We start from the raw sequence: 17,410 nt of genomic DNA on the forward strand, positions 1-17,410 counted from the left end.
AATTTGATTGTGAGGAACAGGGGAAGTGACTGAAAACCGGCAGAGAGTGGAGCCAGCACCACTGCTCCCTCTTGGACCCTCCCCCACAGACAGCATCACAGAGCAGCTATGAGCGAAACCCCACCCTGGTGAACATCTAAGGCTCCGCCCCTTTACGTAATAGGCCTGCCAAGACAAAAAAGATGGCCCAAATGAAAGAACAGATCAATGCTCCAGAAAAAATACAACTAAGCAACCAAGAGATAGCCAACCTATCAGATGCACAGTTCAAAACACTGGCAATCAGGAAGCTCACAGAATTGGTCGAATTTGGCCACAAATTAGATGAAAAATGAAGGCTATGCTAAGAGAAACAAAGGAAAATGTACAGGGAATCAATAGTGATGAGAAGGAGACTGGAACTCAAATCAACGGTGTGGACCAGAAGGAAGAAAGAAACATCCAATCAGAAAAGAATGAAGAAACAAGAATTCAAAAAAATGAAGAGAGGCCTAGGAACCTCCAGGACATCTTTAAACTTTCCAACATCTGAATTATAGGGGTACCAGAAGGAGAAGAGGAAGAGCAAAAACTTGAAATCTTATTTGAACAAATAATGAAGGAGAACTTCCCCAATCTGGCAAAGGCAATAGACTTCCAGGAAGTCCAGGAAGCTCAGAGAGTCCCCAAGAGCTGGACCCAAGGAGGAGCACACCAAGGCACATCAGAATTACATTACCCAAGATTAAAGAAAAGGAGAGAATCTTAGAAGCAGCAAGAGAAAAGAACACAGTTACCTACAAAGAAGTTCCCATAAGACTGTCAGCTGATTTCTCAAAAGAGACCTTACAGGCAAGAAGGGGCTGGAAAGTATTCCAAGTTGAAAACCAAGGACCTACATCCAAGATTACTCTATCCAGCAAAGCTTTCATTTAGAATGGAAGGGCAGGTAAAGTGCTTCTCAGATAAGGTCAAGTTAAAGGAGTTCATCATCACCAAGCCCTCATTATATGAAATGTTAAAGGGATCTATCTAAGAAAAAGAAGATAAAAAAAATATGAATAGTAAAAATGACAGCAAACTCACAGTTATTAACAACCACAGCTGAACAAAAACAAAAGCAAACTAAGCAAACAACTAGAACAGGAACAGAAACACAGAAATGAAGATCACATGGAGGGTTATCAATAGGGGAGTGGGAGGGGGAGAGAGGGGGAAAAGGTACAGAGAATAAGTAGCATAAATGGTAGGTAGAAAATAGACAAGGGGAGGATAAGAATAGTATAGGAAATGTAGAAGCCAAAGAACTTATATATATGACCCATGAACATGAACTATAGGGGAGGAATGTGGGAGGGAGGGGGTGTGCAGCATGGAGTGGAGTGAAGGGGGGGAATGGGACAACTGTAATAGCATAATCAATAAAATATATTTAAAAAATAGAATTAACTGTAGCCTGTGCTTTTAAGGAAGCTTCTGAGTAATGCTGATTTGCTGCTTTTTTCCCTAATTCTGGTCAAGATAGCATGGGGAAAAAATCATAGAGTAACAGTTATACATGGTCTTGCCTACATTGTCTCTCACCATCACTGCTTGGAAAGAAGCCCAGAAACAATAATTGTTTGCTCACCTGCTGATCTATCACCCTGAATGGATAGGTTTACCTGGACAGTTCAGGATAGGGATGGGGAATAAAATAGGCAGTCAGCACTTATACTTCCTTTAATCACCCCCAAACCATCAATAAAGCATTACATACGAACAAGTTTTGTGCTGATAGTGTGGAAGAATTAAAGTGTAGTTAGTGTAACGTTCCTCATATCACCTCTTCTCTGAGATCCATTTGGCAGTAGCAGCAACATTATTTCATCAAAGACAGTAAGCTCAGAGTTCCAGGTGGCAACGGCAGCTAAGTGAGTGTAACCCAAGGCATAACTGAGTGGTAATGAGGGGCATGGATCACAGAGAAACAACAGCTGAGTAGCAGATAAGACAAATTTCCCTTTGCATAAACATAAAAGAGAAACTTAAAGCATAAACTTAAAGAGAAACTTAAAGAGATGGTAGGGCATTTCATCATATAGAATTCTATATGGTTATAAAGTTCAAATCTATCTCTTAGAATTGTATTGCCTTATATGATATCTTTAAGCAGGAAATATGAAGGGAACATTACTATTCCTCTCTATAAATGTATTATGATGTATTGGGAAGGCAAAACATAAGGAAAACCATGAATTAACAATTTATGAGCTCATTTGTGTGGTAGATTTGTGCAATACAGGTTTAGGAAGAGAAAAAAATCAATTCCAGCTGAATGATATACAGCAGGTTTTACAGAAATTATAATTCACTAGTTGAATTCACCACTTCTCTGTGTTCCTTCCAGAGTTGCCTTATTACCCTATCCTTTCTCCTTCATCCACACTCAGTCCTAACACTTATCTCAATGCCTGACATTAGTTATGTAGGTACTAATTAAATCTTTTAATGATTATTCCTAGCTGATCACTCTACCACTAGCCATTAGTCCTCTTATATTTCCTAGGTGAAACCTAGGAATTTGTATTTGCCTTAGTTGTTCAAGCCAGAAAGCTAGGTATCAGACTACTCCTTATCCTTCACATCCAAATCTCCCAGTCCTGTGTTTTCCATCCCCTTACAATAGCCTTCATCATGCCTCCTAATTGCTCTCCAAGCCTCCAGTTCTCCACTTTCTGCCTCCTGTCACTACCCTCAAATGCATTCTCCACAGTGCTGTCAAGTGTTCTACCTAAAATAGAAATTAAACAGAAATTAAATTTTGTCACTTCCCCATCCTTCATTGGCTCTCTGTTGACCTTCAACATAAAATCCAATCTCCTCAATGTGGTGAAAAGTAGAAGCTTCCTGATCTTGCCCCTTCCTCTTAACTTATGTCTTACTACTGCTATACTTGTTCCTTAAATCACAAGGGTTTCAAAAGAAATTATTGTATTTTTCCCATAACCACAAAGATTTTTGAGCATTTATATTTCCTTTGCTGGGAATATTTTACTCCACATTTATTCCAATGTTCCTATCCTCTACGATACAGCTCAAGAATGTCCTCCTCCAGAAAATAATCCTTAAACCCCTTTCCCCATCTACAGTAGCCCTCCCCCACCCCATGCATAGGATTTATCACACTGTATTGTAATGAACTCCTTGCTTATTGTCTCTTCCACTGGTAGCTTTCAAACTTCATTGACCCAGACCTATATAGTAAAAAGTACACTCTTATTACAACCCCAGTACACATTGAAATAAAAATTTCATTAAGCAATATTGAACTTTACTACATACAATACACTATGGTGTTTATTATTATGTAGTATTCTATTTCTTTTTTTTTCTAATTCTGGTTTGAATATATTGAATTGGTTTCATGACCAATAGTTTAAAAATATTGCAATAGACTGTGAACTCACATAGACTCTCAAGCATGGTAGATACTCAGTATAAGTAATTAAGGAAAAGATGAAACAAAAATCTCGGTATCCCTAGCAATTTGCACAGGATTAGGCATGTAGCAATGGCCAATAAAAACTATTGAGAAAGAATAAACACACTTTAAGGGCAGACTATCTTCATGAATCACCTCCCCCTATCACTTCCCTTTTAAGAACATGAGTTTCTTACAAAACATCAAATTAAAATGAAAACAGCCATGTAAGCACAGATACACTAACAGGCAAAACTGGAGACAGGGCTTTAAAAATTGTTGAGTTTGAAGGGAGGAATGAGTAGAGAGGTATGATTGCTAACGGCCAATTGTTAGATCTTTCCCCAAAAGGCCTAATATGGTAACGTCACCAGGGTCCAGGAACTGGGTTTTCAGCTCTATAGTTCAGAAATCATCTTGTAAGTGGCCCAAAGATTACTTACACTAAACAAATTCATGAGATTCTGATGAAGAGTTACTAATAATTATTATTGAGTGCTTGCAATGTATCAGACAATATTCTAAGCACTTTATATGAATCTAGTCTCAAAATAACCTTGCAAAGCAAAGTTATCCCATGTTATATCCGTTTCAAAGATGAGAAAACATTAGACTGAGACATTAAGCAACTTTCCCAAAGTTATACAGCTAGTCAGTGGTAATTAAAAGGTTAGTAAAAGGATTGTAATAAAAGTGTGAAAAATATCTTAGAAAGAATAATACACAAAGAAAAGAAAGGAAAGTATTTAAATATAGAGAATTCATCCAGGGGGCCTGATAATTGAGTACTAGGAGATCAGAGAAATAGACATTTAAAATATTGGGGAAGAAATTAACAAAGAAATAAATGAGAATTTTCCAAATCCCAAAGTTGAATTTTGAGCTTCAAAGTGTCCTCTTTCTATCCAGAACAATGAATGGAAAAGATTCGATATGAAGGCACATTATGAAATATCAGAACATTGGAGATAAAAAGAGAATATCCTGAGGCCAGAAAACACAGATTTATGGACCAAGAGGAGAAGGTGAAGTTGGCCCCTTTCAAGGGTCCCTGAAGACATTTTTTCCTCCATTACTCACAAACTTGAGCTCATGATTTTGAGGTCCTATATCCAAGGGAGGAATGATTCTACCAGGAAACACCATCAAGGTTCAGGTGAATTAGAAACAGACTCTGCCCTGGCCATTTGGGGCTCCTCAAGCTGTAGAATTAAAGGTAGAAAAGGGTCACCGTGGCCATATGGTGATAAGTCTCAATCATCAAGGGGAAATTAGGTTGCTGCTCTACAATGAGGCAAAGATAATTATGTCTGAAACCCAACTGACTCGACTCAGTAAAGATAGCCCGCTCAACAAGGGTAGGTTGATAGTGGCCTCAGATCATTTTGGAATTAAGGTTTAGGCACTGCACTAGGTAAAGAATTAGACCCAGTCAAGGTGCTTAGAGGGCTCAGGGAACATGCAATGAAAGGTTGAAAAAGAAAGTTATGATGACCAGTTTAGGACTCATGGTAACCTACAAAAAGGGGTTGAATAGCAGCTACACTTTATATTATTCTCACTCCCTACCCCAGCTCCCACCTTACTTGAAGAGCATTGGCATTGGCTGACATTTTATTTTTTAAAGATTTTATTGGCTTATTTTTTAGAGAGAGGGGAAGGGAAGGAGAATGGGAGAGAGAGAGAGAAATGTCGATGTGAGAGAAACATAGATCGGTTGCCTCTCACACACCCCAACCAGGGACTTGGTCTGCAACCAAGGCATGTGCCCTGACCAGGGATCGTACTGGCAATCTTTCAGTTTGCAGGATGGTGCCAATCCACTGAGACACAGCAGTCAGAGTGGCATTGGCTAACATTTTAAATTTAATCATTCTGTGATGATATGCTAACTAAAAGGACTATCTATGTCCATTGTATTGGGGACATTGATTGCCACACAAAAGCTTGCCATACATGAACTTCTTATAGGCCAAGTGACACCAGGAAGATATTGGGGCTTGAATTACTTTTGCCATGTTCTACCTAGAAGTGAAGCCTACTAACAAAGGAGACAACGGTAGAAAGAATCCAGAACTTCTCTGTCAGGGAATTAGTACAATGTGGAAGCCCCTTTCAGTCAAGACACTAAGAATTAAGAGGCAGTGAGAACATCCACGGCACTCAATGTCAGCTGAAGAAGCAGAGATGACCAAAACAGAGAGTAGTAAAATAATAAGATTCATGTCTCCTCTATTCCTACTTCTAGCCCCCAAGACTTAGAACAGTTAGCCTTGAAAAGGAAAGAGGGAAAAATACCCCAGAACAAGACACTTCTCCCTGGCCTAATCTTTAGGGGCTTGGAGAGGAACAATGAGTGAAAACCTGACTATACTTTCTCCCTCATTTCAGATCCCTGTGGCTACAAGTCTAGCCAGCAACAGAGGGGGTTTTAAAATACCAAAGTTTTAAAATAGGCCAGGCTAGACTTTGAATGAGTTAAAAGGTCAGAAAACTCTGAAATCTGCCCAGGAGGAGAGGGTCTTCAATGTAGTACAGTGGGAGCAGTGACGAGAGAAAAAGTAGACATTTTACGTTTATACTCCACCAAGTTCAGATTCTTTAGTAACTTGGTCACATTAAAGTAAGAGTAATATGTAGTTTGTGATGAAATGTTAAGTGAATGAATCAGAAGTTAACATTTTACGTATGTGGCAAGTATAATTGTATGAGTAATCTGAGTACATTAAGTAAGCCTGGAGCAGAAAACTGATTTTCTCTAAATTACAATTTTGCATAGGGTCAGCAATATAGTATATCTAACTAAACCTACTATTATACATTTTTTGACTTTTATTTGTTTTAAGAAATGAAGAAGTTTATTTAGTAAGATTGCTTTTCATAAATCCATGTTTGATGATCAACAAACATGCCACCCTCTATGGACTTAGAAATTATGGGGGGTTTTGGGTTTTTTTGGGGGGGTTGGTTGTTGTTTTTCAAAGATTAACACCATAGTATTTGAAAAATGAAGACTAAACAGAATGTGATGATCACTCACTTCTCCCCCTTCCATTAAAAATTGAGTGTCATGCTCCACTTTTTCCATTATCTGCAATCTTTCCAGTTTGCAGGGCGTCCATACATATACTTGTTAATAGCGTGGATATTTCAGAGAGCATGTCTTTGAACCTTCTAGTGAAGACTGCTTTAGGCTCACCTAATGTGAAATCACCTACTCTACCCTATTCTATCTCTAACTCCAATTTCTATAGCATCATCGACAATATCTATTTAAGGACTCTAATTTATAAAGCACACCTCCCACACTGGAATATTTTAGCACACTGGAGCAGGGTAAGAATTTCCGGCAATTATTTGTGACATATGTATCCCACAACTGGTAATACCCTAACTCCTTCTTAATCCAAGCTTGGTAAAAGATAAAAAATTTATGACTCCTTTTTTTAATCTCTACCTTATATGATCCCACTGGAAAAGATACATAAAATAGATAGCATAAAAATAAAGTAAGGCTCACCAAAGAATGACATTTCAAATTACAGCTGTTGTTCTAATATGTTCCAATAATGATTTAGATAAATATTTGTCTATCTTTAATAAGTTAATAAGGTGTCATAATGTATTAAACATTTAACTATGCAATTTTCATTTGTGCTTAAATATGTGCTCATATACACATAAATCTTCTAATAGTAAATAAAACTGCCATTTGGCATTTAAACATATTATCTAATTTATTTAACTAAACAGAAAGCACAGTGAAACCTAAGATGATTAAATCATACTTATACTATTTGAGTGAGCTGGACATTTGTCATCTCCCTGCAGCAGTCCTTCTGTACATTTTACTCAAAAGAATAATGTGAAGTTCAAAATCTGAGAACTAAAGAAATTGAAAGTCCACTTGAAAAGAAAATAATAGCAAAAATCTTCACTAAATGAAAAAACATACAATTTAGCTCAGCAGAGCTTCTATCTATTGAAGGACAACATAGATGTACGACCAAAATTTTTTGAAAAATCCTGGTTTCTTCCTGGTCTTTTTTTTGTGATTCTAGCCTAACGAACCTTATATAAAAAACAAAATGTTATAATTATTTGTTAATATTTTAGAAACCCCCTAAAATAATTCTTACAACTTTTAAAAAGTGGAAGTTATCATTTCTCCAAGAATTTGGTCTTAAGTGAGAACATTACATGTATTCTTTTTTAAAGATTTTATTTATTTATTTTTAGAGAGAGGAAGGGAGGGAGAAAGAGAGGGAGAGAAACATCAATGTATGGTTACCTCTCTAGCACCCTCTACTGGGAACCTGGCCTACAACCCAGGCATGTGCCCTGACTAGGAATCAAACCAGTGAACCTTTGCTTTACAGGCCGGCACTCAATCCACTGAACCACACTAGCCAGGGCAGAATATTACCTGTACTCTTAATGTTAACCCAGTATGTAGTAAATAGATAATTCCATTTATAAAGGAATTGTTCTTAAGGGCCAGTGGGCCTAAGAAGAGAGGATATGGGCAAGCTTAAATATAAATGTATTTAATATAAAAGCTAATCTGAATAAAAATCTTTAGTAAATATTAGTAAAAGAATTTGTTCTCACTTCAAGTAAGAACTCAAAGATGAAGATAACATAGTTCTAGCCCTGGAGGAGTTATCAATAAGAGGCAAATAAGCTTAAGAGAGGAGAAGGTGATGATTCACAATTATCCCCTAGGAAGACAGATCAGAAAATAAGGCAATTCTTTTGTGATAAGCAGGCCTACCTTGGTGAGTGAACACAGCAGGCCCCAAATACAGCAGGCCTCAATGAAGGCAACTGGAGTGAAGTGAAAGAAGAGTATAAAAGCCTCACTCGGGATGAAATGTGTGGCTGCAGCAGGGTACAGCATGGGCTCATTTCTGTTTATTGTGGAAATCGGGGGAGGAAAGGAGGAAAGATATTATATTGACTGTACCACTCACCCAATACCTGTCTTGAACTCTATAAGTATATTCCAAACAGGATCTGGGTTTGGGGAAATAGCCATTAAAATTAGTGTTTGGGTGCTAAACTCACTGAAAGATAGAGAAAGAAGTACAGAGGAAGAGGGTAAACTACTGATGAGGACTAGCTAGGCATTCTTAGAACTCTATAAGAAAGCTAAAACTTAATCTGAATTAAAATTCTCTGGGGGAAGACAGAACTACGGATGGTCTGAGCCTGTCTACACGAATACCTGTGTGTCCCAGAAAATCTTATCTTTGGAGCCACTGAATCAGGGATAAATTCACTCTGGCAAAAGAGCATCTCCTGGCAATTGTGTTGGTAACTCACTCTAGGCCAAAGCTACTTTCTAGAGACATCCAAACAACAATTTAATAAGAGAGAAAAGCCTGTGTTATACATATGTTGGTAGTAATGGGTTAAATGTGAATGAGGTGGTTTATAGGCTCTTTGATTCTAATCACGTGCTCGAGGGTGTTATAAAACAAAGAAACTTAGCAGTTTCCAATATCAAGAACCATGAAGTAAGTACTTGAACAAAAGTGGAAGTTCAGTCATTTGGGGGATGGTTGAAGGGGGTTGTGTTCTTGATATTACTACAAAGTCATTTTAACAAATCATGTGCCAGATACAGTTACTTCTCTCCAAAGTATTTCGTGAAGGAATTAGCCCTTTCTACAGAAAGGAAGGGAAGAAAAAAGTGGAAAAACATAAGACCGAATTGAGAGAATTGGACTACAGTATTGGCTCTACCAGTTACTTGTTGAGAAGCCTCAAGCAAGAGTGTGGAATTAAGTCAGGAATCTTCAGGGGTGCAACTGGCGTAGAAAATATTAAAAATGAGTATTCATATTTTTGTCTAAAAAATAAGAGGTTAACAATAGTAATATTTAATATAGGAATTAACAGTATTAAAAATACATTAAAGCCCTGGTTGGTGTGGCTCAGTGGATTGAGCACTGGCCTGCAAAGCAAAAGGTCTCTGGTTCTATTCCCCATCAGGGCACATGCCTGGGTTGCAGGCAAGGTCTGCAGTTGGGTCTTCACTTGGGGCCATGTCAGAAGCAGCCAATCTATGTTTGTCTCACACGTTGATGTTTGTCTCACACATTGGTTTCTCTCCCTCCCTATCTTCCTTCCTTCCCCTCTCTCTAAAAATAAATAAATAAAATCTTAAAAAACTATAATTTAAAAAAATTAAAACATATTAATACATATTTATAAGGAGATGTAAACAAAATTTTAGGTATTTTGTATACCAAATAAAAAGTTATGACAAAGATTAGATTACCTGATTTCTAAAATCACTTTGCTCAAAAATTCATTATTCTATATTATTAAAAGTACCTTCGTTTCTTTTTTTTAAGGTTTTATTTATTTATTTTTAGACAGAGGAAAGAGAGGTGGAGAGAGAGAGAAATATCAATGTGTGGTTGCCTCTCATGCGCCCCTTACTGGTGTCTGGCTCAAAACCCAGGCATGTGCCCTGACTGCGAATTGAACCAGTGACCCTTTGGTTCTCGGGCTGGTGCTCAATTCACTGAGCCACACCAGCCAGGGCAGTTTCTCTTAAACTATATAAAAAATAATACTATATCTATAGTAAAATAAAATTCCTCATATACAACAAATTTAATTTTACAAAGATGTAAAAATGTAAACCTTTTATTCTTTAAATGCATCTTAACCCTATAATATACCCTTCTTACCTGATGAAGCAAGTTCTCTTTGTATTATATGGTGCCAGTTGGTATGACCCTTTCTTCCTCTTAGCTCATTCAAAGAGACTGGCAAAGGGATTCTCTGACAACCCTGTGTTGATGAGATTAATGACAAACTTAAAGTCTGGAATCCCTTTAGCAAAATTTTCAGAAAGAATAATTTTAATTTTATTCACATAGTGACTGGCTGGTTTAAGCTTGTTGAGAACTATATATATTCCCTCAAAATTGTGATTTGTAAGAAACACTAACATCATTCTGGTCAAGATGGCAGCATAGGCAGACATGGCTTGCCTCTTTGCACAACCACATCAAAATTACAACCAAAATATGGAACAACCATCACTCAGGAACATTGGAAATCGAGTTGAATGGAAGTCTGACAACTACAGAATTAAACCACATCCATCCAGACTGGTAGGAGGGACAGAGATGTGGAACAGGCTGGTCCCTCACCCACATGTGATGGATAAAAATTTAGGAGGGATATCCTCGGAGCAAGGAGTCCCAGACCCACATCAGGCCCCCCTGCCCAGGGTTCCACTGCCAGGAGGATAAGTCCCCACAACTCTGGCTGCAAAAACCAGCTGGGACTGAGTCAGTGGAATAAACTTCTGGAGACCCAAGCAGATTCTCTTAAAGAACCCACATACAGACTCACCTACTCAGACTCACCCCCTCTGAGCTCCAGCACCAGGGTAGGAGCTTGAAAGGCACCAGTGGTTTAAAGGGAGATATGGAAGTGTCTGGCATTAAGGTGAGCAAAGGCCATTGTCCCTTTTATAAATCCTGCCCCCAAGAACTGGTAATCTGGTGACATATCTGAGACTCAGCCAACCAGGCTAACACTGTTTGACCCACCTTGGAGATCTCCAGAGACACCATCCCACCCTACTTATAGCCCCACCCAAGCTTTTCTACATGAATGGCTGGTCTTGGCTCATGCCTCAAAATTTTCTAAATACTCTCAAACAAGCAACAGCTGGCCTCAGTGAGCCCCAGGCCTGGCACTAGCAATAGTCAGCAGCCAGCCTACATTCATAGCTTGGCTGCTCCTGGAAATGTCCAAGCCCAGCACAAGTACCAACCATCTCAGGTTGCTTTATAGTTTAGGCAAGGTGCCCTAAGGGCAAAACACAAGTGTAGGCTGACTGGGGCCTGCAGCACCCAGGAAATTCCAAGGCCAGGCTACCCAGTGGACGCTACAGACCAAGTCAAAGCACCCTGCCATTGCACAGCTGATACGCTACATTAGACAGAGGTGGGTGGTCAGTGGTTGCAGGCAATCCTTACAGCTGATTGGCCTGGGTAAATCCCTCCCATTGATCTGCCAACAGCAACTGAAGTTCAACTACAGAGGAGAGTGTGCTGAGCCCACACAAGGGGTACAGCCTGATACCTAGCACAGATGATAAAGGAAGGCTGTGCCACTGGACCCTAAAGGACACCTACTACATTAGGCCACACTACCAAGACACAGAGTGAAAGCAGCTCTACCTAATACATAGAAACAAACACAGGGGGGCTGCCAGAATGAGGGGGAAAAAAACATGGTCCAAATGAAAGAATAGGTCAAAACTCCAGATAAAGAGCTAAACGAAATGGAGAGAAGCAATCTATCAGATGCAGAGTTTAAAACACTGCTTATAAGGATGTTCAAGGAACTTAGTGAGGACCTCAACAGCATAAAAAAAAATATCCAGCCAGAATTGAAGGATACACTAATTGAAATAAAGAACAATTTATAGGGAAACAACAGTAGAATGGATGGGACCAATAATCAAATCAATGATTTGGAACATAAGGAACCAAAAAAACAACCAATCATGACAACAAGAAGAAAAAAGAATCCAAAACATGAAGATAGTATAAGCAGCCTCTGGGACAACTTCAAGAGGTCCAACATTCGCCTCATAAGGGTGCCAGAAGGAGAGGAGGAACAGCAAAAAATTGGAAACCTATTTGAAAAAATAGTGAAAGAAAACTTCCCTAATTTGGTGAAGGAATTAGACATGCCAGTCTAGGAACAATAGGGACTCCTGAACAAGATGGGTGCAAAAAGGCCCACTGTACACATCATAATTAAAATGCCAAAGGTTAAAGATAAAGAGAGAATCTTAAAACGAGCAAGAGAAGTTAGTTACAAGGGAGTTCCCATAAGATAGTCAGCTGATAGCACGAAAGTAACTTTGCAGGCTAGAAGGGATTGGAAGAAATATTCAGTCTTGAAAAGCAGAGACCTGCAGCCAAGATTGCTCTACCCAGCAAAGCTATCATTGAGAATCCAAGGGCAGATAAAGAGCTTCCCAGACAGGAAAAAACTAAAGAACTTCATCATCACCAAATCATTATTATATGAAATGTTAAAGTGACTTATTTAAGGAAAAGAAAATCAAAATTATGATTTTAAAAATTGGCAAAAAATATGTATCTATCAACAATTGAATCTAAAAAACAAACTAAGCAAACAAAAAGAACAGAGACAAAATCATGGATATGAAGAACTTTTTTTTAAAGATTTTATTTATTTATTTTTCAGAGGGGAAAGGAGGGAGAGAGGGGAGAAACATTAATGTGTGGTTGCCTCTTGCATGTGCCCTACTGTGGACCTGGCCAGCAACCTAGGTATGTGCCCTGACTGGGAATTAAATTAGCGACCCCTTGTTTTGAAGGCTGGCACTCAATCAACTGAGCAACACCAGCCAGCAGTGGGGAATGTGTTGATGGCTGCCAGATGGGAGTGCGGTGGGAGAGAATGGGTAAAGAGGTGAGGGGATTAATAAGTACAAATAGGTAGTTACATAATAGCCATGGGGATATAAAGTACAGTATAGGAAATGGAGTGGCCAAAGAACTTATACCTATGACCCATGGGCATGAACACTGGTGGTGGAATTGCCTGAGGGAGTGGGGGGTGCTGGGTGGAGAGGGGGCAAAGGAGGATAGATTAATCAGGACAACTGTAATAGCATAATCAATAAAATATAATTTAAAAAAAAACACTACCATAAAACTAAATTTTATTTTTTAGGTCTTTTAATTTTTATAATTCTTTTGTAATTCTTGAATCAGACATTTAACTGACAGCATTCTATAGCTGGTAGAAAAGCTCTTCACATTGTGTGTCCAGATCACAGGGAATTGAATGAGAATGAAACCATTAAAATGACAGCTTTCAGAACTATGTGAATACATGTCACACTGCTAAACTGTATGCTTAAAAACGATTAAGATGGTCAATTTTATGGGATGCTTTTTTCACCACAATCAAAACTTAAAAATGCAAAATGACCGAAACAATGTATCAGCTTAAAATGAATATTTCTAGTCATAATTTTTACCACTTTTTAGTCTTATTTCTTTAATATCTAAATAACTTTAATAAAGTTTTCTTCACCCTCCTCCTACCTAGAACCTCTTCCACATTAAGAAATAACATAAAACAACAGCAAAAAAGGAGTAATGGTCATTTCTTTTTTGTTGGCTAAAACTGGAAAAATAATTAAAATTTGAAATAGCATTTAAACTATGGAACTTGAAATATAATAGCCATTATTGTATTACCCACCTTAAGTAGACATACATAATTAATGCCACTCTTATAAATTATAGTTTCAAAAAATAAATCAGAAAAAAAGTAAAGCAGGCATCATTGGATGGTTCTTTTGTAAAGAAGTATAAGCAATTATGGTGCTCTTCCCTCATTTGACCAATCTTAGCTTCTAAAGAATGACAGAATGCAAAACTAGAAATATTAATTTTCTACTAACTATTCCTTTTTCCAGTTAGGCTGCTTCTCTTTGATCCTTGTGTCATAATTTATAGAATGGGGAGAAAGTAAGGACTGAGCAAAAAATGTCTAAAATCTCCAAAAAGATTGGTAAGTTTCTAATTATTAAAAAAGCAATACATCCTTATTAAAATATCATTAAAAAAAATCCCTCATTAATCCCCATCTCAATATTTCCTCTCCCAGAGACAGCCACAGTTAAACTTGTTTGATATGTTTTCAAATGTTTTCTATGTTTATGTCAAAATACACTTTTTAAAAACAAAAAGAATAACATTATAATGTTGTGTAATTTATTTTGTAACCAATTACATATTAGATATTTTCCCAAGTCAGTACCTATTAGACAGCCACTTTTTTGTGTATGTGTGAAAAGTCAGAGAATTTTATTGACTTTATATGTTCTTGGAGAAACCCATTCACATGTAAAAGTTTGTAACTTCACATGAGCTTTATTCACACTTTACTGTATACATAAAATTATTTAATTTGGGGGTCAGACATTATTTTTCATTTCAAGAGGACTTTTACATGACTACATTCACAAAATTGGCACACTACATTAAAAAACTAAGTCAAAGCTAGATGAGGACGCAGCTTAACGCCAATTCAAATCTCAACACGCACTACCCCTCATCCATGCTCATGGAAGTATCTGCTGCGAGCTTACTAGAATATTAATAGAGAAAGTCTGAAGTCATAAGTGGTTGTTTACAAAATAAAACCTCTTTTTCTAGTGCTTCTCATTTTGTTATGGAAAAATGTTACAAATAAAAATTACTGCTATTCAAGGTGTTCATTTCAAAATCACATATGGTGCACAGGTCCAAGCCATTTCCCCCTCTCACATTGAAACATCACAACACACTATGTGAGGACTGAATTACTGATTAAATGCACCTTGGCATCCATTGCCAGCTTAGTAATGACACATTTACTATGCCAATTGATTGAAATGAGAGTGAATTAAAACATGTTCAAGTATTGGGTTTACTCATAATTTGTTCCTAGCCTGAGATGAAAAAAAAAAAAATGCTGGAGAAACATGATAAAATTTGTATTTCTTCCTGATACAAGAAATTTATCAAAAAATCTGTAATTATAAACACAGATTTGTTTTTTTTTAAGAAATAGCTAACTCTTTTTATGGTTAGGTTCTTACTTAGACATTATTCTAATTTTTAATTTGGACCCTTTGTTCCCAGATGGTGGGGTGCATAGTTCAGCATTATAAGGTATAGTCAACAAACACAGGATGTTTCAAAGAGGACTACAGAACACAGTCAAACTGTAAGTTTCCTTTCTTATAATTAATTTTTTTAAAAGCCAGCCACTTTTGATGCATGTTTAACTTACGTATTTCCAGTTTGCCAGTAAAATGAATGCTGCATTGAACATCTTTGTTGTTATATCTTTGCATTCTTGTGCAGTTTTGTAGAACTAATGCTTATAAGTAAGTGGAACTGTTAACTCAAAAGGTACACTAATTGAAAATTTTGTTAAAGTTGTTAAAATTGCTAAATTGCTTCTCAAAAACTACTAGTTTATACACCTATAGGTAGTAAATAAGAGTTTAAAAATGGAATGTGCAATCTGGTAGTAATGTGTGTTCTTAAGTTATTCCTTTAATGGTAGTTTTCAGTGTTAACTGGTCTATTTTTTTCTTTCTTTTATTGCATATGAAAGTCATCTAGCTGGGTAGAAGATCCTGCAAAACTGTTCTGGGGACTGCAACTCATACCCCATCCCCGTAACATTAGCATTATAAGCTAAACAAATGACTTAACTACTTAATATTATTTGTTTGTATATATTTTGAAATAAAAACATATCAAGTACCTACATTTATCTTTTAGAACTCAGATTTCCTACCTCCACTTTCTGATGACTATGTGTTTAGTGCCATTATCTTGAAAAAATATCCCTTCTGGAGGTTTCAAGACATCATGGCAAACTTTACTAGTCTATGTGCTCTTGAACCTGTAGCAAATATATGATGGCCAGTTCATTCCCAAGAATGTAATGTGGCCTTTTTCTCTGGAGAAAAATTCCTTTTCCAGGCCTCCTAGTACAGAATAAATGTATTCATACTAATACCACCTCATATTAACATAGAATTTGAGAGTTCACAAACCTCTTTAATAAATGTTGTTCCATTTGATTTTCACAACAACCAGTGCAGTGAGTGACTGGGGAGGTATTGTTATCTCCACTTAATAGATGAAACACGGTCACAACATGAAGAAGTAGAACTTAGACTAGTGGGGCTTGAACTTTCCACACCACTATGCTGCCTCTTTCATACATATCAGGACAGCATATTCCTTTGCATAGATATTTTATTCCATGGTGGTAATAATATTCGCTTCCTAAATCCCCTTTAGAATAAGGTAAAATATAAATTTTAAAAAAGGGAAAATTGTACTAAAAGAGAAAATACATTTTCTTTTTTCGCAATTTTACTATTAGCTTTCTGAAAGAAGTCATTCTTTTATCTTTTAGGCAATTGTACCTAAACATATATTCTGTGACATTTTAATAAATGTGTGTGAACAGCTCTTAAGAAAAGGACAATTTTAAAACTGTAATCTCAATTTTGCGAGCTGATCATACTAAATGCTAGCCACATGATACCTGTCTCATCATAATTCTTACTCATATTTATCTCATTTCTTATTCACATTTATCATGTATAGGTTTCATCATATTTCTTTACTACAATTAGCCATGAAGTCACAGGACCAATCTGTTTCAGATTGGCTGCACTTAAGAAAAATTCACTTGATTTCTTATCAGTAAGGATCATAACTGCTGGTCAGCAATTTGATCTACAGATAAGGTGGTTTTAAAAAGAATGGTGAGTCTTAACATTTTGAAGAGATTATTAAAAAATTGCTTTCCTTTTTTGATTTATAATGTCATTAATTACAGCACTGACTTCACTTTTCTTCTTAGCACATTATAATCATAATTTCTGGTGTTTCATTAAGGCTTAAGGGAAAAGAATCTAAGCATTCTCAGTACCTTTTGTGATCTTTATCCTCAGGAGGGCCATCTCCATGCCGTCAAACAAAAATTGGGGGATGGGAAGAACTGGACTCTTGCATAGTCTGTATACTGAGTGGACTTGGGCGATTTCTCTTTCCTGGGCTTTAGTTTCTTCATCTCTAATTTATTAGTTCTGGGCTATCATCACAAGGGTACGTTTTAGCTCTAGCATCATCATTACAAAACCCAATAACCAACATTTGTTGACACAGGGCATTGTAGTATATAGACAACACTGTGGGAATACTTGTGGATACCAAAAAAGTGGCTTTTCCGCTGGGACAAACAGTTTCAACAGTTAATAAACACTAACAAGCCCAATGACCCAGAACAGGTAGCATGCTGTGATGTGGTTCAGGCCTATAGGACTTGAAACCTGTAGGACCAGATCAGGCCACTTGAGGTATTAAGCAA

At 37.2% G+C, this 17,410-nt stretch overlaps 1 protein-coding gene across 1 annotated transcript in view; it reads right to left on the bottom strand.

Moving 5' to 3' along the window:
* SLC25A12 (solute carrier family 25 member 12) overlaps positions 1-17,410 on the bottom strand; it is a 164,348-nt gene that overhangs the window by 92,322 nt on the left and 54,616 nt on the right. The gene's annotated exons all lie outside the window — the stretch shown is intronic.

Source organism: Desmodus rotundus, chromosome 2 (assembly GCF_022682495.2).
Source record: "Desmodus rotundus isolate HL8 chromosome 2, HLdesRot8A.1, whole genome shotgun sequence".
NCBI lineage: Eukaryota > Metazoa > Chordata > Mammalia > Chiroptera > Phyllostomidae > Desmodus > Desmodus rotundus.